Source organism: Meleagris gallopavo, chromosome 3 (genome assembly GCF_000146605.3).
Source record: "Meleagris gallopavo isolate NT-WF06-2002-E0010 breed Aviagen turkey brand Nicholas breeding stock chromosome 3, Turkey_5.1, whole genome shotgun sequence".
Lineage (NCBI taxonomy): Eukaryota > Metazoa > Chordata > Aves > Galliformes > Phasianidae > Meleagris > Meleagris gallopavo.
Genome location: NC_015013.2, coordinates 5,473,848 through 5,500,206, shown reverse-complemented (window position 1 = coordinate 5,500,206; position 26,359 = coordinate 5,473,848). Strand labels below are relative to the sequence as shown.

The 26,359-nt window shown below is 38.1% G+C and overlaps 1 long non-coding RNA gene across 2 annotated transcripts in view; it reads left to right on the top strand.

Annotated features, from left to right (window-relative positions):
• The window catches only part of LOC116216417, a 182,793-nt gene that overhangs the window by 85,582 nt on the left and 70,852 nt on the right, over positions 1-26,359 (top strand). For both annotated transcript variants that reach the window (XR_004159102.1, XR_004159103.1), the window contains exon 3: positions 5,725-5,793. This is a non-coding gene — a long non-coding RNA (uncharacterized LOC116216417). The remainder of the gene's footprint in view (positions 1-5,724; positions 5,794-26,359) is intronic.

The following is a 26,359-nucleotide window of genomic DNA, read 5'->3' as shown; positions in this document are numbered from 1 at the left end:
TTTTTCTGGTCTCATTTATGACTTATTTAAATTACCTACTGTTCATAACTCAGCTGGGGGAGCTCATGAGGGAAAATTGTAGGATGAAAGTAACTTCCCTCTGAACAAGAGAGAATGTAGATTTCAATAAGAAATGCTAATCTAAAAGTGAGTAATTTTCTTTTAAAAGCCAGGAAGATAAAGAAACCAAGAACAAATAAAACAGGTAACAGAGTTTAAATGTCTTTCCAAAAATTGCACATTATGAAGCTATGAAAAAAACCTGGGAATAATTTCTTCAATGATTCGCTTTTTGTTGTTGTTGAAAGCATCCACAGTTAGTCCCTAGTACACTTTTGAAAGGAAGGTAGATGTCATATAGGAGATATCAAAAGGAGATCAATGAAATGTAGTACATTTTAGTCAGTTTTCCAGAATGCTGATGTAATATTGGGAACTTGTGTGTTTTCCCATCTGTTTTTTTGTTTGTTTCTTTGTTTGCTTTTCCTGCTGTGATGAATACAAATGGTTTTACCTGCATAGCTGATAGAAAATTTACTTAGGATTACATAGTAGGTTTCAAACTTATCATCTCTGAAGAACCCTGTGATCATTTGAGAAATAGCTGGCTGTTACTTTGAACTATCTTTAATAACCTGATTTTCTTTTTAAAACAGAAGTAGGAATATGTGAATTAGATTCAAGGTATTGTCTTCTTACAGATAATCATAATGATTTTGATTCTGTTTTGCAGTTATTTTGTAGTTATTCTTCTATTTATGCTGAAAATGGAAGATTAAGCTGTGGAGATGTGAAGTTACAGCCTTGTAACAATCCTTAAGACAAGTTAATAGTGGAACTAGGTAGCAAACTTGCCCTTTACTGAGTGTTCATTAGTGCAACTTGTAACTCCTTAGCTAAAATGAAGGGAAATAAGCAAAGTTAGGGCATGACATTCTGGAAGTCTGCTCTGATACGGTTTTATTGTTTTCAACTTCATGATGTTTTAATAGATGGATTCCTTCCTTCCTTCCTTCCTTCCTTCCTTCCTTCCTTCCTTCCTTCCTTCCTTCCTTCCTTCCTTCCTTCCTTCCTTTTTTTACATTGATATTAGAAAAATGGGCAGAATACTTCACAAAGAATTGTTGCTAGTTTTGAAAGATGTATGCATGAAATTCATTGTGACTGATGGGCGTAAAAGGTTCATTCAGAAAGGCCTGAGTGAGCCTGGCTTCTGTTACATCAATGAGCTTAGCAAGTCTGTGCCATCAGCTGGGCATTCTTAATAAGAGGAGTGGGACCTAGTGAATGTAGGGGATTGAATTTGGGATAACAGCAAGCTGATGAGAAGCAGGGAAAGACCCATCTCCTTCAGTGACTGTGTTCCTGCCTCAAGTGCTGAGCAGCCCAGAAAAGCACTGCTGCAAGGCTGAAAGACCTGTGGGTTAGGTTTCATGATTTTTAGCTCTGTGGCCATGGTCAGAGCTGTAAAACATGGCTCATTTATGTAACCCACATCTCTGTGTCTCTGAAACTCCACTCTGGGTAAAGTTTGAAGTAATTCACCAGTAACAGATGCAAACCACATTCATGTCCAAACCATATGCTATCCTATAGTTTATCTGTGTTTTTTTTCCTTTGAAAACAATGAGGCCCGAACGTATATTTTGTAAGTATATGGTTTCACTTTTGCATCTTATTTTATGGTTTCCAAATATAGATAGCAATACAGTTTGTTTCAAGGTGTTTTGAATAGAGTACCTGGCACATTTCCAGCTTCTTTCTAATCAGTCACTTTAAAAAATAAAACGAAACATAAGGAATGTTGTTCAGAAGCACTCCATACAGCTTCAGTCTGGGACCAGAGTCTCTAGAGATCAGGTGGTACCTGTGATATTTATTTCTGGAGAAGAATTCCTTAGAACCTTGTTTTATTGAAAGGAAAGTTAATTTCGAACACTTTAAGTTTTAGAAAAAGATTTATAGTAGAATACAATTTCATACTGAAGCTTCAGGAAACAAAAGATTTAAAAATATTATAAAATACATACATGTCTTAAAAAAAACAACAACAACAACAAAAAACAAACACACAAAAAATGACCATGATTTTCAGACCAACCTTACTCCTGTTATGTTGATCAAGTTTGAATGTTAGTAGCTTAGCAACACTCGTGCACATTCACAGTAACAAAATTGTTCTTATTTGCAGGGGGTTTGCAGTTTGGATGGGACAGGGAGGTGTTTTTCTGTACTGTGTGAAAACGACAACTCATTGTACTAGAATTTTACTTTTTGTGCAAGGCAGACTTCTAGAAGACTCCCTTTTAATTCTCTTTTGCCCTTCTTCCATGTGTAAGTTCTACAGTTTGGCCTGAGGAAAATAGGCTGCAAAAGAGGGTAGCAAATTTTGCAGCCGTTTTTGTAGCGTGTTGATGGTGCTTCTGAATCCACCCTGAGGGAGCCATCAGTGATCTGCTAGCAGCTAGAAGGGGAATAGTGAAGTTTCCTCAGCTCTCCAAACCTGACAGCCATGGGGCCTAAGCTTACACTCCATTGTAAAATTCAATTTCAGATCTATTGTATTCAAAATTAGCAACAAATAAAGACATGTAGTTATAGAATATTAAGAGTTTTTAAAATAGTTTATTAAAAATCTTGAAATACAATCTTTTTAACTGCCTATAACATTTCATTTAATAGCCCAGTGACAAAATTGTTTTCTTAAGGATAAATCAAAATGTAAAAGTAGAAAATACCCTCACTTTTTTTTTCTTTCCAAATAAGCCTTTAAAATTGAAGTAGATGCAAAAAAAAGATCCTTTATTTTTTACCAGTTTTGCTGTCTGTCTCCCCAAAAACATGTTAAATTGCATTAAATAAATGGTAATATAATGTAATAAATCACAGTCTAAAAATCAGATCTATATAACTTATATTGAAAGGAATATGTATGTATATTTTTAATGGGGCGAATGCTGCTGTCAATATAAGAGTATGCTAAGAAATGATTTTTAAATGCTGAATGCTAGTGCACAGCAGAACAATTAAGTTGTATTCAATGTTTACAAAATAGTAAATTTTCACAACACACCAGTTATTTGAATTTTAGCAGTCTTCTTTTATCTGACGCAGGTCAACACAAAGTGATGGTAAATGAAGATTTTTAGCATAATTATGAAAGATAATGTTGAGTTATAGCTATCAAATGCTGCCAAGTTTGTCTCTGATTGTACTAAACTAGTTGGTGTTTCATACATAGATATGGGTATTTGCTAGTGTGTTTTTTGACTGTGCCATCGATTAAAAATACCTCCTGGTGCCCCTGGTTCTCAGCTTGCCCACTGAAGGTGAAACTGCTTCACCTTCATCTTCTCTCTCAGGCTAAGTGTAGGCTTTGTCGAGGGGATTTTAAGTCTTCTCATAAAGCCTGTGACTTAGTTTTGCTGCTGCAGTTTCCACACTGTCCTTCTGGAGCTGGGGGGAGAGATCCTTAGGTTTGGGTTTCTTCCTTCTTTACTGACAGCGCATGGCATTTTTACTCTGCTCCTGAGACAAATGTAGAAAGCCAGTAGTGTTTGAAATATTCCCTAGGTCTGCTAACAAGGCTAAAGCATGCAAGGGGCTCAGATTGGTTGGTGTGTTCTGTTCAAGAGAGGCTGACCTGAATTTTTGAGATAAGTTTGTTTCCCCAGCCAAATACTTTATTTATTTATTTATTTATTCCTAATCTAGTAAAACCAAAGTATTTTTTGGCTTAGTGTAACATAGAAACGGGAGAAAATTACATGTGAAAATATAGCTACTGTGAGTGATAAGAACTGTGGAGATTCATACATGAGCTCAAGATTATAAAGGTGTTTTCCCTTCACGCAGCTTTGGCATCAGCAGGCAGCCCTTCAAACCCAGCTTTTTTAAATCCAGTGGCTGTTAGAAAATGGAGCATCCAAGTCAAGCAAATTATAACAAATAAAAGTCAGGAGACTATTTTTGTGACCGTTTGAGGAAGGCTCTTGAGACCGTCTGGAGTGTATGTCTCATAGCCGACTACCAGCAGATGTATGGACGGCGTGACCCAAATCAAGGTCTGGCAGGAGATGTTTTTCTCCTGTGTGTAGGCAGAAGACGTGGTAAGGAATTGAGAAGGAAGGCACATAACTAGTCTGTTGTCTGGTGCAGTTGCACCTTGTGGTTGGGGAAAATGATGAGGAAGGAAGACACGCTGCTGTTGTTACTGATGAATTCTATTTGTCAGGTCAATGAATGCGGGGAGCCCTGTGAAGATGAAAAGAGCATCTGGATTTGCAAGGAATACGGGAGGATTACTGAATTTGGAGGAGGCTTTCCAGACTTTCTGGAAAGCAATGAGGAAAAAGCGGTGCTAAGGAATAAAATACTGCATAAGTCAATGTGGGACCGACCTGTATTTTCTTGCTCTATCAATTAGAAATGGGTTGCAGCGACAGAGTCAGAATTTTGATGGTGTTGCAAAATGGATCTTACAATAACATGTTCATGGCCTTTAAGAGTCCTCTTGCAGAACTGGGAACATATTCTGGGTCACTTCCAAAAAAATAGATCAGTGTTTGGCTATAAGGAGCAGCCTGTTTGGTTATAGCTGCTGAACATAACGTATGTGCTGACCTGCATATGGTAAAGCTATATTAATCTGTGTTTCTCATGGAAATACTGTGAATACTGGAACTGAAGCAGAAAGCCTTCTGGTTTCACAGTAGAGTAATTCTGAAAGGACTTTTTCCACCAAGGCAGTACTGCCTTCATGACCGCTCCTTAGGAAAGTTTAACACAGTTTGGAACTGTTTTTGCTTGTAGTCAAGAAAGCTAAATCCTGTCTTAAGACAGTCATTTTTTATCAGTAGACTGAGTTAGATGCCAGACAGCCTGCATGCACAGTTTTGTCGGTTTTTAGACACTGGGAAAGGGTCAAATTCCGGAAGAATTGTCATAATAGAAACTGTGTAAACCTGTAGTTTCATGATGCAGACATTTCGATTTATTTGTAATTATTTGAGATTTATTTAGGTGAAAGATTGGGAATTTGGGAAAGAATTAAAAATTGGGAAAGATTAAAGGTGGTCTCTATTGCTTAAAATTACCCAGTTCCAAGTCTTTTTAGTCTTTGATAGTGTATTCTCTCAGCTTGCTTCTGGGTTGGAAGGAACATTTAAGATCACCTAGTTCCAACCCTCTGCTATAGGCAGGGACACCTCCCTCTAGACCAGGTTGCTCAAAGCCCCATCCAGCCTGGCATTCAGTGCTTCCAGGGAGGGGCCATCCACAACCTCTCTGGGCAGTGCTCTGCAGCATTTATCCATTCTGCCATTTATTGTCATTTTACTTTTTCCCTTTGGAGCTTCTGAGATTCTTCCCACTTTGATCGATGTCTGAAATGAGCACGTCATGGTGCTCCCTCTTCTTTTTGCACAGCAGCTCATCTAGCGGGGAAAGATGAGATAAACAGAAACTAAGCAATCTTAGCTATGTTCTGGTGGTGAAGATTGCAAAAGTGGAATTCTCTGAAAACAGAGTGGCATGAATCCTTATTGTGCTTAAGTGTCTCTTTGGCTGTATTTGGGTTTTTGCTGTTTACCTTCTTTTATAGTGGTGCAATGTAACTGCTTGTTCACTTTCCTTAATCATCTTTGTCTCATCACATAGTATGTGCAGTGTAATTTAAAAACAGAATGCTTTTAGGGGATCCTGATTCTATTCCTCCTTTTTCAGGGGCTTGCTTTGTGACCTGGGTTATGATCTATGTCTGCTACTGAAGCTATCTTGACTGGCGTGAGAAATGTAAGTATTTTGAAGAAACTTGGCCTGACAAATCTCTGTTTGCATATTTGGATTTATGAGAAGCTTTACTATCTCTGTGTCATGGTCCCCTTCTGTAACATAACAGGTATACAATGATATCTTTGACTTCATCTCATAAAGATGATGTGAAAATGAATCATATAATATTTGCAATGCCTTCTGGTACTGTTGTGATGAGCGCTGTAAGGAAACCCATAAGCAAATGAATAATTCATTGTTCACATCAGGCTCTGAATAGTATGCAGTAAACAAGACTTTCATACTGAATCATAAAAGTAAGGCCAAATAATTAATAATTCCTTGTTCGATTATCACTGTCCATTCAGAGTATTGAAGAAGATGGGAATCCTTTGGAAAGACCATAGTCATGTCTTAAGGATGAAGTATTGTACGACTGGAAATGATAATGCTGATAGGTTGTTTTTTCTTTCTTTATCTAAGCCACCTTTGGTATTAGTTATGATATGTACTTGGATTGAAGATGAAGTGTGTCACTCTTTTTAAATTGCTTTAATTTAGTCTGCAGGTCTCCCGATAGACCTTCACTTCTGTTCTCAGAATTTCCTGTCTTGCCATGAATCCTTTTGCTAATTGTGCTTAATCATCAAAAGAAGAGTATAAAATAATCTCTGATCATTGCAGAACAGTTTCTGAATATAATTTTTAGATTGAATTTTATCTCTTGATAATAATTGCTCTTAAGAAAAACTAATAGAAGAGGAGAGTTAAACTTTTCTGCTGAGTGCCAGCTGGATGGCAAGAAATCCTTTGTGATAGAATCACAGGTACAGGAATAGCTTGCTCCTGTCTTCAACCTTGTGACCTTCCTTCAGATAACTCTGAATGTTCTGATTTTGAGGCTGAAAAAAGAAAACAGAGATATTTGAAGCTCCACTACACAAAAATATGTCAATAATCCAGACTGACTGATAGCTTCTCTAATAACAAAAGTCACCTGTAATTTTTTATAGTCCTAGAGCATAAGCCATCTATAACATATAATCAATTCCACTATGAAGATGAAAGTGATGTTTATTTTTTCTTATACATTCCTTCCCTACTTCTTCAGGTGAATTTTTAAAAATCAATTCACATAATTTGATCAATTTAAAACACTGAATACACTGAAGTAATTATAGCAATGTTCTTGCATTTTATTGTGTCCAGTTACAGTAAGGCTACTTACTGACAGTGCAGCATTAAAGATAAACCAGCATTTCCCTGAAAACAGTCATGATCTACATCTGCCATTTTCAAGTCCATTTAACTGAAGTAGTCTTTGCAAAGTGGCAATTTATATTTTAAAGTTGAGGGCTTCATTTCTTTCTCTGAAAATGATGCTTGAAATCAGTAGGAGAATGAAACAAGGAATTGCAGTCACTAAAGATGAGTTTTGTGTTTTTTTTTTAAATAAAAGAGAGGAAAAGAGCTGTTGTTCTAATTTAGCAAAATTGTGTCAGACCAGTTTTCTGTTTATTTATGATAAAATTCTGTTTCCAGATTTTGAATGCATGTATTTAGCAAGATGTGGTCAGTCAGTATGGTGGTGATGAGTCCAAAATTTGATCAGGTTGTCACTTGATATTCACAGGGCACTTTCACAAAGCCCTTCATTGAGAGATCATGACCAGTGTGAAGGCATTTAATTAATATTCCAAAATTGGGAAAAAGCATCTTAAGGTCTAGAATTTCAGAAGTACTGGAGTGTGATCACATAAAAATATATTTGGGCCAATTGTTACTGTCACATTCAGGTGCAGGCTGTTTTATAGATTTTTCTTGAGATTGCTACCCCCTAATTAATTTATTGACATTCCTAGTGAAATTTTTAACTATATTCATTGCATATTTAAAAATATCTTTTCTACTTAGATAATATCAATGGAAGCTGCATGCATATTTAAAACAATTTGGAATGATCTACTCATGTAGATAATGGAGATATACCTTAACAATGTTTTAGTTTTGTATGCAGTTCCTGAATTTTGAATCACTATTGTACAAGACTTCATGAAACTCACAAGAGCAGAGTGTTCTTGGACATTTGTGCTCTAGCACTCTCAATGTTCTTTTCTTCTTTGACTTAATAATTTCTGTGCAAGATCACTGATCAGTTATATCCTAGAGGTAAGCACAGCTCCTGTTGATTTGATAATGCTATAAGCATGATAAATAGCAGCTATGGCATATTATTGTTTTCAAACGTGGTTTGGTTTTGTTTTTAAAGCAAACAAATCTGTTTGAGACTTCTGGAACAATATGAAAAAACACTGGTACTTAAGAATATGAAAGCAAATTTCAGTGAAAAGCTCTGCTAGGACAGTGAAGTGATTGGAAGGAAGTAACGGATCCAGTACAAAAGGACACATCTGCGTTTTAGAACTGTGCAGAAATAGGAGCCTTAAGTACAAAAGGAAGCAGGGAAATATTTTGGAAGAAGGAGAATTTCCTTCCCGGATTCCAAAGCTGGCAAAGATCAGTACTTACACTTCTGTTATTTTCTACATCAGAGTAGGTAATCTGTTCTATTCTGCATCAGTATAAACTTAAAAATGATGGATACATTTTTCCAAAAGGTGCACCAAATTGTTACAGATTATTAGAGATGGTTGTTAGATGCTGATATTTACTTCTTCCTCTTTCAGTGTTTTCTTAGGACCTTAAGTAATTTGAAAACAGAGTTAGAATAGAATAAATAGCTGAGTTGTGAGGGGCCTACAGAGATCCTTAAGGTGAACTGCTGGACTGCTTTGGGGCTCATAGAAGGTTAAAGCAGTATCATTAGAAGTGTTATCCGTATGCCTTTTAAAAACAAGCATGGGACATCGACCACCTCACTAAGAATCTTGTTCCAGTTTCTGACCACCTTCATGGCACAGAAATGTTTTCCAGTGCCCAGTCTAACCTTTCCCTGGCACAGCATTATGCTGTGTTCTCATCCTGCTGTTGGTGACCAGGAGCAGAGCCTGGCATCTCTCTCCGCTCCCCCTCCTCAGGGAGCTATAGAGAGCAACGAGGTAACCTCTGGGCCTCCTCTTCTCCAAAGTGGACAGCTTTGGTTTCCTCCAGCCCTGCTATTAGCTTTGGTTCCACCTCTGGACTCTTTCAAGGACTTTAGTACCCTTTTTATATTGTGGAACCTTGAACTTCATAAAAAATTCAAGGCGGTGTCTCACCACAGCTAAATACCATGGGAGAATCACCTCTTCTGACTGGCAGGTTGTGCTGTGCTTAATGGTAACCCAAAATGGGGTATTCCCCTTGGCTGCCGGGACATGCTACTGACTCTTGCTGAGCCTGCTTTTGACCAGCACTCCCAAAACCCTTGGGGAATACCAATGATGGCTGACAACTAGCCAGATGTAGTCCCTACTCACTATGACCCTTTGAACTTTTTGTTCAAGCCAGTTCACAGTGAGTCCAGTACTTCATCAATCTCACAGCCAAGTGTGGAGTTCAAAATTGGAGCAAAAAGTGTGAGGGTATTTGAAACAACTTATGGTGCCAGTAGTATGAGCTTTAACAGATCAAATGCTGAGTCCTACATTTTGATCTCAACAAGTCCATGCATGGCTACAGGATGTTAAAGGATGAAAAGGATGTTAGTTGACAGACAGCTGAATATGAGCCAGCAGTGTGCCCAGGTGGCCGAGGAGGCCAATGGCATCCTGGCTTCTATCAGAATAGTGTAGTCAGCAGCACTAGGGAGGTGATCGTCCCTCTCTACTCATCCTTGGTGAGGCTGCACCTCAAGTACAGTATTCTGTTTTGGGCCCCTCATTACAAGAAGGACACCGAGGCCCTGGAGTATGTCCAAAGAAGGGCAACAAAGCTGATACAGGTCTGAAACACAAGTCTTACGAAGTGTCTGAGAAGACTGGGATTATTTAGTCTAGGGAAGAGGAGGCTTGGGAGACCTCGTTGCTCTCTAGAGCTACCTGAAAGGAAGTTGCAGCGAGGTAGATGTTGGCCTATTTCCCAGTACCTACTGATAGGACAAGAGGTAATGTCCACAGGTTGAGCCAGGGGAGGTTCAAGTTGGATAGTAGGAAAAACTTCTCAAAAGAGTGGTGAAGTATTGGAACAGGCTGCCCAAGGAGGTGGTGGAGTCACCATGTGTGAAGGTTTTCAAGAAAAGGATAGATGTGGTAATGAGAGATGTGGTTTAGTGGGAACAGGTGATAGGTTGATGGTTGATCTAGATGATCTGTGTGATCTGTTCCAACTTTAATGATTGTGTGATTCTGCAATTCTTTGATGATATCTGAAACTTAGAGGCAGAAGGCCTGAAGCAGTGCATGCACCTTTCTCTTCTGATGCAAGTAAAGACCTGAGTTATAAACTGCGGACTTGGAGTTCTTTGCAGTTTTACCCAGGGATCTCAAAGTGTATTATAACTAATGAAATAATCTTGATCACAATGTGGAAGGTGCCTGTAAGCTACTATGTACTTGTCTTAGGCATGTATGAATGGAAATATAAATCATTTTGGCTTGTACTACATGCAACAGTAATATCAGGAACAGAAAGCAAATGTCTCTTTTCCACTCTGCTGATCCAAGAGCGTAAGAAAGTTCACCCACACTTGCAAAATTCTGCCTGCTGTCAATAGCACTTCTGAGATGTGTCTGTAGCCTGCTTTCCAATGAGAACAAGACTTTTGCTTGCTATCCTCCTGCTCTTCATCTCTTCATTCTAATATTTAATGGTCTTGGCTAGTGACTGGAGAGTTGGGCACAGCTGTAAGTGGAAGCCCTAAAACTGTGATAAAATAAGTGGCTGTCTTAAGGAAGAAGATAAATCAGTCCTTTCTGAGGGTCACATGAGTTTACCAGGCCTCTCTTCTGTTTGATCTGGGAGCTTGACAGCTCAGGGCTTGCCAGAGCAGGGGCTGTGCCTGTGCCCAGCCTCTTTGAAACAAGATCACTGGGGAGACATGGGAATGTTAAGGTGGCCAGGAATTATAACCAGCCATAAAAATGGAAGGAAACTTCAGTTTTACTACTGATACTATTTACAGAAGAACTTGGAGCTATTTTTTTTTTTGGTCTGTAATTATAGTGCTAGACTGTTTGGAATTACACTGTTACAATTTTCATCAGCTGATGAGTGAAAACCCCCAGATTTTATTTCCATCCTCATTGCTGATAAAAGCAGAGAATTATTTACAATATTGAAGTCGAAAGCCCTTGAAGAGAGTGTTTCTTTCAATAAATTAATTGCTGCATCTCATACTCCAAGAGTTTTTTGTTTTTGTTTTAATCTTCTAAGTAAGCGTCCTTTGCAGTGAAGTCTTTCATCTCATGGGAACTGTCTACTCGTGTTTTAGTACTAAAACATCATCAGAGTCAGTGGGAGAGAAGAAAAAACTATCTGCAGCCTCCAAAATAGAAGCAGAGTGTATGAAGAAACAAATATTTTCGGGATGGGACATTTTTAATGAATTTTTATATGAATTTAGAATTTTCTTTCTGCTAAGAATCACATATGAAATGTGTGAGGAATGTGCACAACCATGTCTGACTAATTTTGTTCCTCACGGGAGCACAGGAAGTAGCTATTTGGTGTAGAAAGATATCAGAATCATCTCCAGTCCATTTGGAAAAATAAAATCCAGACTGTCCTCCTTCTACCCCTGCTGGAAATATGCTAACTTGGTTGTTCTTCAGTCTCAGCAAGCTCTCAAGGTCATCAGAGTAATTTTTCAAAGCCTTGCTGCCTCAGTGTTCTTACAGATAATAACATCAAGCACATTATCTCCTTCTCTTCAATTTTACTTTAGCTTCCTGCAATTTACATCCCATTGTCCACTTTTCTGCATTCTTTTGGAATAAATCAAATAGCACTTCTTATGTTGGCTCTGGACTTAATAAAATTCAGACATGCAGCATTTGGGATTTTTAAAATAACACGTTTTAATACAAAGATGTGAGATATCTTTTGAAATCTGTGGTGGATGTTTGTTTCCTGCTGGGCTTAATTTAGGAATCCAGTGCTAGCATTAAACCAAGGGGAAAAATATTTGCTCTTTCATCTGTGTGCCACATCCCATCTGAAATCACAAACAGCTTCTTTAAATTTCTGGTCCTTATCCCCAGCTGGATGTACATAATGCACATGCCTGTCTGATGCATGAGACATGTAGAGACTTTAAAAAATAAATAAATTGTTAAGCTATTCTTATGCTACTTGTCTTAGACCTCATAATCACCCGCAGTTTAGGTGAAGGTGTAGCTCTATCTAAAGAAACCTTTTTTTATCACTCCTGATTTTGCTAGAAAACAATATGCAGGTAATAATGCTTTGAGAATAAATACTTCCTTATAGGAGGGAATCCTTTCCCTTATTTTAATATTCTCTTTGAGTACAGAAGTAAATATCCTCAGATGTTTCAAGGACAAAATTTAGGAGAGTTAAACCCAAATGTGAATCTCTGTATTCAGCACCTGTTCCTGTAGCTCTTGTAACCTGTACCATGCACCCTGCAGAAGGACTTCTGGTTTTGTGCAAGATTGTCTGGGTTCAGCTGCTCACCTGCTTAGATCCCATCAAACAGCTAGGATCAAAATTTAAAGAAAGCCTTTCCTTTTTGCTTGGAAAAGTTCCAACTTCGTTCAAAAATCATCTTTGGCCCATTGTGCTATAATATAGATTAGACATGAAAAGGATATATTAAAAGAATGTTATTAAATTGTAAAATGAAACACTGAAAAATTGGATGCTAGAATCAATGCTGGCCCCATAATCTCAGTTGGTACCTTTTAGGTATGCATTATGTTACAGATTTTAGTTGTAGACTTGAATATTTTCTCTGTTGTTCCTCTGCCTCATTTACCTGTGTCCCTTCCCACCTCTCTCCCCCTCAAATATCTTTAAATTGACAAGTTATTTGATGTTTTGTTTTCTCTTTATTGGTATATGAGCAAATTTCAGTTACTGAATGCTGTTCCAGCCCTGATATGAAGGCAAAATAATTATTTTTCCTGCAGTTCTCTGTGGTAATTGGCCAGCTGTGGAGCAGAGATCCTGTGTGATGTAACAATGGCATTTTAGTTGTGACTGCAAGGGAAGCCATGCAGATTTAGAGAGTTTAGATATTGAAATTTAAGTTATTTTTACAGGGTGTGTGCAGATTTTTATTTTCTGCTGGCTAAAGAAATCTGGGGAAATTCTGGCTAAAGGAGAGGGTGTGTTGATGACTCGACAGACCTTTCATTGATACATCGCCAGTTCCTGCTCCAAAGCAAGTGTGATCTAAAACTTCCCAAGAGAAAAGCCATTAGGATTTAATACAGCATACTCTGCAATTCATTTGTTTGCGAAAACTAAAGTTCATGTTTATATGAAAGGAAAATTTTAGCCTAAACAATTTAATTTTGCTGGAAATTGAGTCTTTGTAGCTAAAAATATCTGGCCCGCTTGGCTGTTGGATATGCTGCTTCAATTATTTAAGTACTGATTTTGTGTGAGCCTGAGAAATTGCATTAACACCCTGACTTATTTACTTTTTTCAAAATAGCATGTTGTTAGCATGTTAAAAATGTTCCACATGTAATGGACAGTAGCCAGCTGTGTTGTCCCAGTAAGAGTATGGCAGTTGGGATGGGATGGGATAGAAGGAAATGAGGCTATGCTTTGAACCTGGCTTGAATGTGCTCGCTACTGAGCTATCCATCCACATGCAAGGATTTATGGACATGCCTCTGTTCTTACCTGCCTTCTGTAATTCATCTGCATGTGTCTTATATAAAGTTTTTTAGGGTGTCCAGTAGCAGAAAAAAAATTGAAATTATTCTACAGCAGTAGAAGACATGACAGCAAGTATTATGTATTATTCTGCAGCAAGTAAAGATATGACAGAATAAACTGAGTAATAATCTCAGTGACATGGTAGTATATTCACCAAAACACTCTGCTGATCTCATGTTGATATGTTCATCATTTATGTGAAGTTGTGATTTCTCATGATGATTGTAAATCTCTCACACACAGTATTTCACCTGTTCAGAACTTAATGTAAGCATCATGAATGAGCTATTCAAGAATCAGTTCTCTTTCTTATCTGAGCAGTAAGTTATCACAAAGTTAAATTGCCCAAATAAAGAGTTATCATCAGTATAGCATCTCCACTATGGTGTGTAGTTAGCCAGCTTTTTATTCTCAGTGAGATAATGCCTGAAAATTGTGCTAAAGTGGTACACAGGATAACTAAGAAACATGAAGATGACCTCTGTTTATTTACGAAACTATAAACTGATCTATCTTAAAAAAAACAAAGAAACAAGAACCATTTTTTGTTTCTGTCTTTGTTCAATCAAAATAGTCTCTTTGATTTCGTTCTATGGGAGGGTGAGCTAGAAGAAAATCTTGTAGACTGGAAGTAAACCTTTCAAAAATGACAAATTGATTAAAGACCTTAGGAGCCAATATTCTGTACAATCAGTGAAAGCTCCTTTACTTAATCCCACTGAGACAAATGCTTCTGAGCACATCATGGTTCTGAAGAGGGTCTTAAAAGCTGAAATATTTTGGGAATTTTGAAAATGCTACCTTCAAGATTTGCTGCTCTAATGGCAGCAAATTTTAGGCAGTGAGAACAAGATAATGTAGTCCTGGCTGTGTTCACATGTACATTCATTTAATTTAGTTGGAGGACAGGAAATGAGTGGCTAAGTACAGGGAAAGACAGTGTAGACATTTTTCCCTGAAACAATCTTATCTTCACTTTTTTTCATATAGCCTGAGAATTATCAAGGTACGTAATGTGAACTACATCTGGCATTATTGTGCAATAGAGCTTCAGTGTCATGTATGTTGGAAAAAATTTTGGTGTGTGCATTGTTCTAGTATTTATTTTTACTGCAGCATTTCCTACATTTAGAATGGGATACTCACAGGCAAACTTAGCTCAGGCATGAAAAATACTTTGTTTTTCATGAGCACAGACTAGAACTTTTTTCATACTTGACTTTTTTTTTCTTTTTTTTTTTATTATTGCACGCTTTCTTAACTTAAAAACTTGCTATGAATTCTTAGTGTCAGTTTCTCAAATGGTTGTATTTTGACCTAGTAAGGTAATTTCTTTTCTTGTGGGCTAACGGTTGTTGTTATGACATATATTCTCTCTCCCAGGACTTTTCTGCTCATTCCTTTGATGTGTCTTATAAAAGTCCAAAGAGAGACAAGAACATACTTGACTCTCATGTAACTATGTATAAAGCCAAATTTGACCAAAATAAAGCTTGCAGTAAATGTGCTTCTGTATTTTAATGTGATATTTATATAACACATTAGGATATTGTGCTAACATTTCAGATATTTCAGTTTCTCCTCATCACTGTTATTCTTAAAATTGTTTTCGTAGACGGTGTGCCAGTAAACAGAAAAAGCATCAAACTTTTAAATGTAATCTGTACAGCAGGAATATTTTTCTATTATGTCTCAACAGAAGAAGAAAAAATGGCTTACAGCACCTTATTTTCTTTACAAGTACAAATATAGTTCATGCCCATGTTTTGTCTGCAGTGAAATAATCCAAGCTGTATAGTTCACATGCACAAGCTGCCCCCCATATGTCCCTTTGATACTTGATGGCTTGCTAGCTGCTACTTCATGTTAAGTTGGTACCTGTGGAATACTCTGCTGAAAATTACTGAGGCTTTCAGGAAGAATGCTGAATATGCGTGTAAATTATAAATCAGTTTTCAGCTGAACAGAATCGCATAGCTGAAGTAAACCACTGTTTTCTAGATGAATTGGTAGGTGATATTGCTTCCCACCTACCACAACTGAAAATTAGTGCATCTTAAGTTATAGTTGAGGAATTATATAAACTTCTCTGGCTTCCTTAAGAAGGAAAGGGTGGGAATCAGAAATGACTGCTTATCTAGAACGATTAAGTTCAATCATCTTAACTACACTTTAACTTGATTCAGCCAATCCCACTCTTTTCTGCATTAATGTGCTCTGCTACAGGCCTTCGAGCAGATTTTTAAAACAGGTTCTACAAAACGTCATTTATTCACTAGTAATAATTCTTTGAATCCTTTTGCTTTTGGCATCTTTTTGTCCTTTGAATTTAAAGAAATTTAAGTATATATGTAAATATATTTGTTTATATGAATATTTTCCATGACAATTTTGGAGAAATTTAAATTAATGGCCTTTGATACTCCTTGCTAAGAATTCCAGATGCTTTGGATATAACATGCTGCAAGAATTACAAGTACCTATGCTATTTTGGTATGTGCTTTCTAGGATATGATATTGAAGAATAAATGGAAGCCATCTTGAGGCATGCAGGATGCGGTTATCAAAGAAATTAAGTATATAGTTTTGGGAAACTTTTAGTCTTGTACACTGTCTTCCTGGCATTTCTGAAGTCTTTGCTTTGAAAATATGGAGACTTCATATTAGAATGTGTTACAGATTTCTACTTAAAATTGGTTTAATGGTTGTTGTTTTTTTTCTTCCCATTGCCGTCAGTTTACCTCGTCTTGAACGCTAAAGCATTGTTCATTCTTTGTGTTCTTTCTGCCTTTTCAATGGAAAAAAAATAGGTTAAAAGACAATAGAAGAGGTTGATTGTCTCAAAAGAACAAATAAGAATTCTTTGGCCAGCTTTCGATTTTTTTATGTACCTGTACAAACAGTATTATGACAGTTAACACAGAAATAAAAAGTGAGAGAATAAGCTGGCAATGTATTTTTAACTGATAGAAGTTAGTCTTTAGATTTAGTCAGTTTAAACAGTTTCCTTAAATGGTGGTGTAGTATAAAATGGTTGTTTATAAATATGCATATGTACTTAAACCCAATAACTGTCAAGTATTTGCATGTTAATGAAGTGTTACAGCTTTAAGCAGTGGCTAGCAAGCAGGAACTGTGGAGATAGGATTTATACTAAGGATCTCAAGTAAACTGCCATTAGATGTAAATAGAGAGTACAGCTCCTATTGACTGTCAGAGACACTGTTTGTTACTGACACTTTTTTTTCTTGTATTCCAGCAGATACACAGCAAAACTAAGTTCTTGCTGTCTTCAACCATTTCATTTTTTCACCAGAATAAATCTCTATTGAGGATGTAAATGAATACGCTTCTTTCTCAAACAGACAGCAGAACTCATAAGGGAATAATTACAAGTCTAATACAGCTCTTTTAGTGTCATCAGCTGAATGATTCTTGGATTCAAAGTCCCGTATGAGTTCCTAAGCTTTTTAAAACTAAGCTGAAATAATGTGAGTTTTAAATTCTGTTTTCATTGGAAGATCAAAGAAAATAGTATGGTATTAAGGTGTTATGTTTATCTGTATAGAAATTTGTGTATTTAATAGCATGCATTTGCTGAATGAGGTAAGAAAGAGAAAGAGGGATGGTTTATTGGGCCTACATGAAGAGTTGTCTGTAGGGCTGGCAAAATCTTCTAGAGGTTGCTCATCCATGTATTTATTCTCTAGAAGAATTTTTTTTGTGTGACCTGATGATACTGAGATTTCCTGGACGTGGGCCGGATTCTAGATGGATTGCTTGGTGTCACTATTTGTTTTATCTTGTGCAGATTTTGAACATGTGAAATTTTTAAAAGCTGCTGTGAAGAGCTTGACTTATAGCCATCTTATAGGCCAAGGAACTGCTGTTACAGCCCTGAAGCTGTCCTGCCTTCTGGCCAAACAAGCACTGGTCCCTCAGCTTCTCACAGTGCTCCAGCTCTCAGCCATCTTGGCAGCCCTCCACTGACTTGCTTTTTGATATCTGTCTTGGGTTGGAGGGTCACACAGTGGGCTAAGTTTGGGTGCTGAGTAAGAGGGGATAATTACTTCCCTTTTCTGTGCTCTGGCTCATCCAGCCCAGAATGTTGTTGATCTTCTCTGCTTCCAGAGCCCACTATTGTCTTTTGCTCAACTTATGGCCCACCAGGACACACAGAGTCTTCCCACAGGACTGCTGCCCACCCAACCTGTCCCAGCGTGTGTGGCCGCAAGAGTGCAGGGCTGTGCATCTATCCATCCTGAATTTGGTGAGATTTCTGTTGCTCTGTCACTCCAGCCAGTGTAGGGTCCTCTGGATGGCACTTCTGCATTTCTCCAGACATAAGGGATCTCTGCTGATTTCCATGACTTTTCAAAGACCGTAGAGAGAAGCCATGCTGTGAGAGCAACCACCTTTTTCTACATCACTGAACAGTCCATCTCCAAGGTCTGCAGTTGGATTGCGTGCAGCAGAGCTGAAATGATGGCTACTTCTGCTGCCCTGAGGAAAAGCAGAAGTGGATTATTATTTGTTAATTAAAGAAAAGGTTGAGATCTCTTCTTGCTTGTTGAAGGTGGTGAGCCGTGCAGCCAGGCTCCATGAGGAGCTCTGGCTGCTGGCAGCTCCTCTCATCCAGTTTCTGTGGAAACAAGTGTTGGATCAGCAAATGTGATGTATGCGAGAATAACAACACACAAGTATTGACTTTCTGGATACTTGAGCTACTCCCGTGGTCACAAACTGTCTGCCTTCAGCTGCATGTCTTAAGTTGCACTCAAGGAACAGATCGAACAGATCTCCTGCTCTGCCTTTTAAGCCCATTGTTGGTAGGGAACTAAGAAGTGCTTTAATGCATGGCATATGAGATAACACTGCTGTGGAGATGCTGGTCAACCAAAGCTTAGTTCAGCCTCTCTGTTCTACTAATGCTAAGTGCCATAGCTAAGTGTTGCATTTGTTAACTCTTTGCAAGCTTAGGACAAGGATTGCCATTGTGGCAACTCCCGTAGAGGAAAAGAAGGCAGAAGACCCCTACGGACTTGGGTAGTGGTGGTATTGACAGTATATATATTTTTTCCCTATCCCTTTTTTCTGCCTTCCTTCAAAAATACTAGTTCATCATAATTAGTGCTGTGCAAAAGGCTGTATTTAGTTTATCTTAATTTGGGCAAAAATGAAGGGGTAAAGCATTACAGCACAATTGTGTTCAACATTATTTTAAATGTCAGACCATTAAACCTGGTGGTCAAGAATCATTTTCTAGCATAAGGCTAGGTCTATAATTAGTGGCTATTGAGCTCTAAAATTGTGAACCTACTGTCCCATGAATGTGGATTTAACTCTTCTTGCTATGTAGACAATGGCAAAATTGTTCTTACTCTGTGAGCAACAGCCAAATTCCTTCATTGGCCACTTACTAGATTGACTTCTTTTAAACCTTTTTGTTTTATATAATACTAGACACTTTCGTGTATTGTGATTTAATTACACAATAAATAGAAATGAATTTAACTTTCAGATGGGGGTGTGAATAAAGAGTTTGCATCTGAGAAAAGGAACTTAAAGTCATGCCTGTTGAGCAGCAGTAGGATGAAAATCTCAGTGTGCTTGACAGTGATACATTCTGTTGCCCTTGCCATCATTCTAAGAAGACTTTGCAAAGCTCAGTGAGCTTTGGAAAACTATGTTTGTTTTTATAATTATTCTTTCTGACTTTCTTTCCCTTTTTAAATTTTTATTTTATTAATTACTCTGGATCCTAATGCCATTAAACACAGCTTGTCAAACTACTAACATATACCAGAGAAACTTTTGGCTTCTTCAATTTGACCAGCTGAAAATTGGCCCTGTTGTCCAAACCTGCAGCCAGGGATTGATGTGGTGTGGGAAACCTCAACTATGCTTCCTCTCCTAATGAGCATGCTACCAGAAAAGCAACATTCCTAGAGACCCCAGGGCTGTTTCCACAAGCCGGAAGAGTTGCTACTCTTGAATGGGATCCCTCAGTGTCAAGCTACCTTCTTGCATTGCCCTCCAGCTTCTGCAACAGCATTGCAGTGTGCTGCTGAAATTGGTTTTGCTTGCAGAAGTTGCATTTCACTGAGATTCTGTATGTTACTGAATCATCCTTAATAAACTGTGCTTTCCTATGTTATTTTTTCTAGAAAATGAGCTTCTGACTTATTTCTCAATTTACTTGCTTTCCGACTCAAATCCTCTTTAGAGCAGCAATGTTGCCTAGAAAATATATTTTCTAAAGTCAGAGCACATTGACATTGTAAGCAGAGGACAAACAACTTTAATTTGTGTAGTTCGAAAAAACCTTTCCTGGACTCTTACCTCTGTTTGTCAGTTAAAATCATGTCTCAGTACCAGTGATAGCTGCAGTTGTTGATTTTGCTCAAAAACCCGTGTTGTGTCAAAACCCAAAGCAATCCTGTTTCTTTTCAGTACACTGATATTTCTTGGCAATTCATAAACTCATAAGACCTCTAAACTAATTCTTAACTGATGTTCATACTATAGCTCAATACAAATTGTGTTTACACAATAGCATTAAAAAAAATTGTGCTATGGTTTTTTTTTTTTTTAAAGTTTCAACAAATTTGTATATTCTATGCATACTGTAGGACTTGTGGGAGGAGGTGGATGCCCCAGAGAAGAATGCAGCATTGGTTGACCGATGGTTATTAAAAACCATGCAGAAGCCTCAAGGGCTGCTTGGCTTCTTTTGTTGCTCTGAAGGTATGGGCTGCAGAAGGGTTTTTAGAACCCATTTTTCACTTTCATGCTTGCCTAGGGGTGACTTTTTCCCCCATGAATGCTATAGTCTTGTGAGTGATACACTGGCTATGTTTAGGCCAAGTCTACTGGTGCTTGGTGGAGTAGGCAAACATGGCAGCGTGATGGACCTGATCAGCAGAAGCCAACAGATGAGCTCAGACCTGGTTTGTAGAAATCTTGCTAAGCTATGACTAGGATTCTCAGGAGATGGCTTCTTTCCTACCAGTAAAGATGAAGAGATACACCAAAATTGTTTGTGGATATGCCAATAATAAGAGGCGCTTTAAGTGGCTCTCAGTTTCTCTGTCCAAAACTGGCATTTAAATGGACTGTGAAGCAATAAATATCTCATCCTTTGTACTCTGTAGTCCAAAGGCCGACACAGGACAGGAAGGCTTTGAAGGGGCACAAGAAAAGTAGAGCCAAAGCAAACACCAAGAAGGAGAGAAGTGAGGAAGAAGCAGAGGGAGTATTGGGAATCTGTCAGGTGCAGAGAAGGCCCTCTGACATAATTGATTTGTTACAACACTTAGGATACAGCAGTAAAAAGAGCTTTTCTATCCCAAGAGGTATTATGTTTGCAATTGCAGTATGCTCCTGCTGGGAAGATTGTATTCCACGTCTGAGTTATGGCAAACTGGAATCGTTTTGTAGTAACTGTATTTTTTAACAAATGTGATTTTAAACTGAAACATCATACTGCTTGTTCTCACCTTCTGTTAATTAAAAAACAAAGCAAAACAAACAAAAAAAACCAGCAGTGTGCTGCAGGTGTACTGCAGGTTTGGTTGGATTACTAAGCCTCCCTGATTGGCTTCTTACATCCCAAGAACATATTGAACACATGCTCTGGTGCTGTTCAAAGGCCTCGGGAGAGGCAGGGGCTGATTGAAAGCTCTGTTACACTGAAGGGAGTGACCAGAGTAGAACAGCTGCTATAAACCTGCTGAACATTTTCGTTTATAAATAATTTTATATACTATCTGGAACAGAAGTAGTGCAAACGTTTACAAAAGCTGTAGCTGAGATTCAGGTTGAACAGTAAGTGTGAAATATTATTAAATAATTACCAGATTTTAAGGGTCTCTCTAGTGTCTTAAAGACAGATGTTTAGGTTAGAGACAATTTAATTGACAGCTTTTCTTTCCTTGCAGTGTGCTTGTCTAAGGCTCACCTGGGTCTCCCATAAAGTTCTTGACATTATCCAAGAATCATGCTGTGATTTAGCCTAGGACAGTATATTCATTAGATACGAGGTTCGCCTTCTTCATGGGCAGGAAGCAATGTTTCCCTGTTCCCTGACAAAGTTTCCCTCATAAAACCTGCCACCCCCTGTATGTAGAGGTAATATACAGATTGGACTGATCAAGAGATTGTTTTTATTTCAGATTGAATATAGCTAAGTAGTTCGTGGACCCATTTCCCAAATCTTCTCTCCAGCTTCAATGGAGCAGATCCAACCTTCAGTGGAGGCCTGGCTGGAATCAGTCTCAGAGGCTACCATGGGAAGGGCACAATGCACTGAAGATAAATGTTTCTTCCCCTCAGGATGCTGCTGTTCAATTGAAAAACAAAACCAAACACATTTTTGCAATCTGAAGAAGAGAAAACCTTAGATTTGCTCAGTAACAGAGATCTCAAAAACTGTGCTCCCCAAGAAACCCCAGGCAAGTTCCCAACTGCTGATAGTGAGTAATCATGTCACTGCCACTTGGTGGCCTTGCAGGAGGCACCTTCCCCTGGCCTTTCTATCCTTTAGATCATGAATACTGCTGTGCTGAAGCAGCCCAGTGATGGGGCAAACATGTGAGGGCTGTGCCACATGGACAAGCCATGAACCGGCTCCCTCCTGCTTGCTTGGCTTTTTCGTGGTCTCATTTGGACTTAGTTTCTATTGGTACCATTGCATCTGAGCAGCTGTGGGTTGGATGAGGAGATGTGTCTATTTTGGAGAAACTTGGTGAAGGTCTCTCTCCTTTCTATGCTTTGACTGCCCCCAGTGATGAATAATGTAAACTCTTTCTGCTTTGAGTATGACAGGGATTTTTATTTGTCTTCTTAACAAATTTCTATTTGAAAGATAAAGTAAAAGGAGCTGTGAATATCCCTTACGACTCATATGACTCTGTGAGCAGTAGAGCAGTAGCTAAATGACTAAACTTGTGGATGCTCAGTGTATGCTAGCGGGACATTTAATGGAAATATTGTAAGAAAGAGACTGCAAACCTACAAACTTTTGCCACTTCTGTGTTCTGGGCATGGATCAACTATGCGTGTGCTGACGTGCATCTTTTCAGTTAGGTGCATTACAGCTTAATCTCTTTCTGAAATTTGGTAGTGAAGGCAGGTAGAATTGAAAGACTTATAGGTATTTGTCAGGTATAATGGATGAATTGACATATGGGGCAGATATTTATCACATAGAAGCAGCACCTGGGTTATAAACTGGCATAGTTCTTGTAGGAGTTCCTGTCTCTTCTGTTGGGTGGAAATCTTATGTGCTAGTTAATGAGAAGCTAGTGGCAATCACTGGAAAGCAGCCATAAAGAAGGATTTCTGGTCAACTGTTTTTATGCTGACCAGGCAGGCCTCTGATACAGCTCTGTATCTCATTTGTTGGCATAATTTACAAGGAATTAAATATAACTTGCCTTACTTTATACTGGGTACTTAAAATACATTTTCAGAGTACAACACAGTGGCTTGATTTAATGGCATTTGCACTCTTGAGCGTGTGACAAGTACAATATATTTGCATTACAGCTTCACTGTATTAACAGCCTATGAAATGGTTGCCTGGGTATTATAGTTACTTTTCAGACTTTCACTTTCTTCTGAGTGTTGGGTTTTGTCCTTCTGACAAGATACTGAAAGAAAAGCTGGGAAACTGAAATCTAGAACCATTAAAACCTGGGTTTCCAAAAACAGATGCTAATGACTTCTGTCAACTTTTTTTTCCCTCAGTTGTGATAGTCCAAATGGCATGTTTATGTGTATGTCTACCTTTCAGTCTCCTTGACTGTCTGATGTATGTGAGCTCATTCTGCAGCCTTTTGCTCCATCAAGGCACTAAATAGCCCTCTCTTGGATCTATTCCGTTGTATATTTTAACAAAATCTCTAGGAATGCGCTGTCTTTGAGATGCATGTGTCTCTGTTCAGAGAACAGGTTCAAAAAGTTCTGGGAACAAGGGCTGATAGAATACCATGTGCATGTAGCACCTAATGAGCCCATAGGCTTTGCATGTTTAGGAACCGTGTAACAAGTATTGCTTGTGATCTTTTTTTCTGTGCACTGGATGAATTTTCACAAGCTCTGAAAATTAAATCCCACTTCAAGAAGGAATTGATTTGCCTTTGGGTTTTTTCCAGGCCTGTTATTAGGCCTGTTATTTATTTATATATTTATTTTGCTTCTCTCTAATCCATCTTCATAAGTGGTTTAAGAGAAACGCTGACACACTCTTACCTCTGCCATCACCAGTGGGTGCTATTTTAAAAGTGTGTAGTGATTTTAATGAATTTTGTGGTTCAAAGTTAGACACTGAAGCTGAACTGAAAGCATTCACCAGTGAAAAAAAGATAGGCCTTTATTGATAGCTAGTCAAAAATGAAGACTCAGCTGTAATTATTTACAAATCAATTAATGGACCTTTCCTCTAACACCCTATCCGTCAAAGACTGGCTAAGAGCGTAGGAGAGCCTTGATAAGAATACACCATGAAACAAAATCAATTGTCTTTTGTCATTCTGACAGAAGTGAGCTATACATGTAGATTAACCCAGAATGCAATAGGAATATGTCCACAGGCTGGAAGATAACCCAATTTCATAAAATCAAGGTTGTCATAACAATATTTTTGTAATTGATGGCAAGATTAGAAGTTATCTAACATCATAGTGGCAAGAATCAAAACCACTTCAGGTGCAGAAATGCAACTCTTTAAAGCTAGATTTACTTCCTCAACTTGGGATCTGTCCTTAATGTCAGCTAATATAAAGAAACTACACGTGTAACACATGCTTTTAAAGTCATACATTTTATGATTGTAGCTGGCAGTTGCATCAGTGAACAATACGCAGTCATGCTGATGAAAAGCAGTTAATTTTTACCTTGCTTCTTGGAAAGAAGTTTATTTTTATTTTTAAATTAAAATGTACAAAGTCTGTAATTCAGATTTGAGGTTAAAGTTATGATGATCTTCATACTGTAGCCTTGGCTGCAGAATGTCTCTACAAAAGAATGATAGGAATAAATCTTAAAAATCCTTCAAAGTAGGACATGAAAACATGTGAAGTACGTCATTAATTATTAGTAGAGTCCTAAGATACTGTTGGAACAATTTATTTAAATGAGATAATTGAAAACTGTTAATTGTAGCAAATATTAGTTCATGCAATGGTACCATGTGTAATTCTCAAGAAATTTTCAGAATTTTACCTATTTTTTTTTTCCTTGCACTCAAATCAGTTCTCTGGTTTGTGTTTCCAGCTGAGAAGTATGTATTTCACAGCCTTGCATTTAGCTTAACTTCATTCCACTCAAGCATTCCTTATCTGCTGCCTCATCTCCTTGAGCTGGGCCTTCCTTAGGCTGCTTTTGGAGAAGCCTGAAGAAGACACCATTGCACATCCACCCACCCTCTCTCCATCTGTCAACTTGTGTTGATTCAAGCTGTAACATACTTTCTGCATTTCCACAGATTATTTTGTAAATCATCCAAGGAGCATAGCAGTTGCTCTGTCTGTCCATTCAATGCATTTCTCAGCATAAAATAACTCTAAAGATTGTATCTCCTCCAAGATTTAGGGCAATAACTCTTTTGCTGAGTACAAGAGCACAAATACCTAAGAATTATTTCAATACAAGGCAGGCCAAAATTAAAAGCAAAACTCAAAGCAACAGTATTAGTCACAAAGAGTTATCAGTAGTGTTTTGTGGACAAGAGCTGAGGTCAACAGAATAGCCTTTCTGTAAGGTGTAATGCAGTCACGCACACATGTCCTGTTTCCAGGCTTGGTCTGAACAAACTCGAGTGGTTTGCAGGATGTCCACGTGATGGAAGTTTTGTGTTGCTCATTGGTCTGTAGGGTAACTGTAGAAGCATGTGCTGCTCTGTCAGAGGCTTGGGTTCTGACCTAGGGTGAGTTTTGAGAGCAAATCACAGTGGCTAGAAGTATGTGATGAATGTTAGAATGAACGATAACAAAGTGCTAATTTTTAAATCATCTTTGTGCCGTTAGACCACGCGACGTTAAAAGAGTGGAAAACGAGGGTCTGCCATCTGTTGTGTGTCCGTGTACAGCATTCCCAAAGAAGACTCCTCGATGCTTTCTAAGTGCTTGCAGTTTCCAGAGATACTAAAAATGAAGAATATTCAGTGCAAAAACAAATGTATCAAAAGAACAAAAGTTGGGAGAACTGTGGTTTCCTTGGTGACCATAACTCACAAGTTAATTAGCATGTCAGATGAATTTAGCTGCTCATTTTTTGCTTCCCTCTACTTATTTTCATTAATGCATTTTTTAAATTTTAATGTTTTTCTTACCTACTGTATTTCACATATATGTATTTATCTATCATTGTCCCCACCTGCAGCACCCCACTGTACTGTTCTACTACTTCTTTTCCTTTCCCCACACCCTCCTCAGATGAGGCAGAGAGGAAGGAGCAGGTGGGGAATTGCAGAATTGAAAAGTAACATCCTAGCATCTTCCCTGAAGTAATTCCCCTCCAAGAAAATAATTGTCTCATCTGTGAGAAACCGAACACTTCATTTAAACTTTTTCTGCTTCTCATGTATCAAAATGACATGGTGATGTGACAATGTTGTAGACGGGTAGTATCACGGGAAAAAAATAGCTTGCATTCAGTGCATTTGACACAAACTTATTATTTTCTTTTTTTAGTATGAAAATAACTTCAGGTCTGCTTTCTGACATACGCCATAACCTTGGCATTGGTCCAGGAATGCTGACAGAAGTTGGGACTGAGGTGTGGTTTTTTTTTT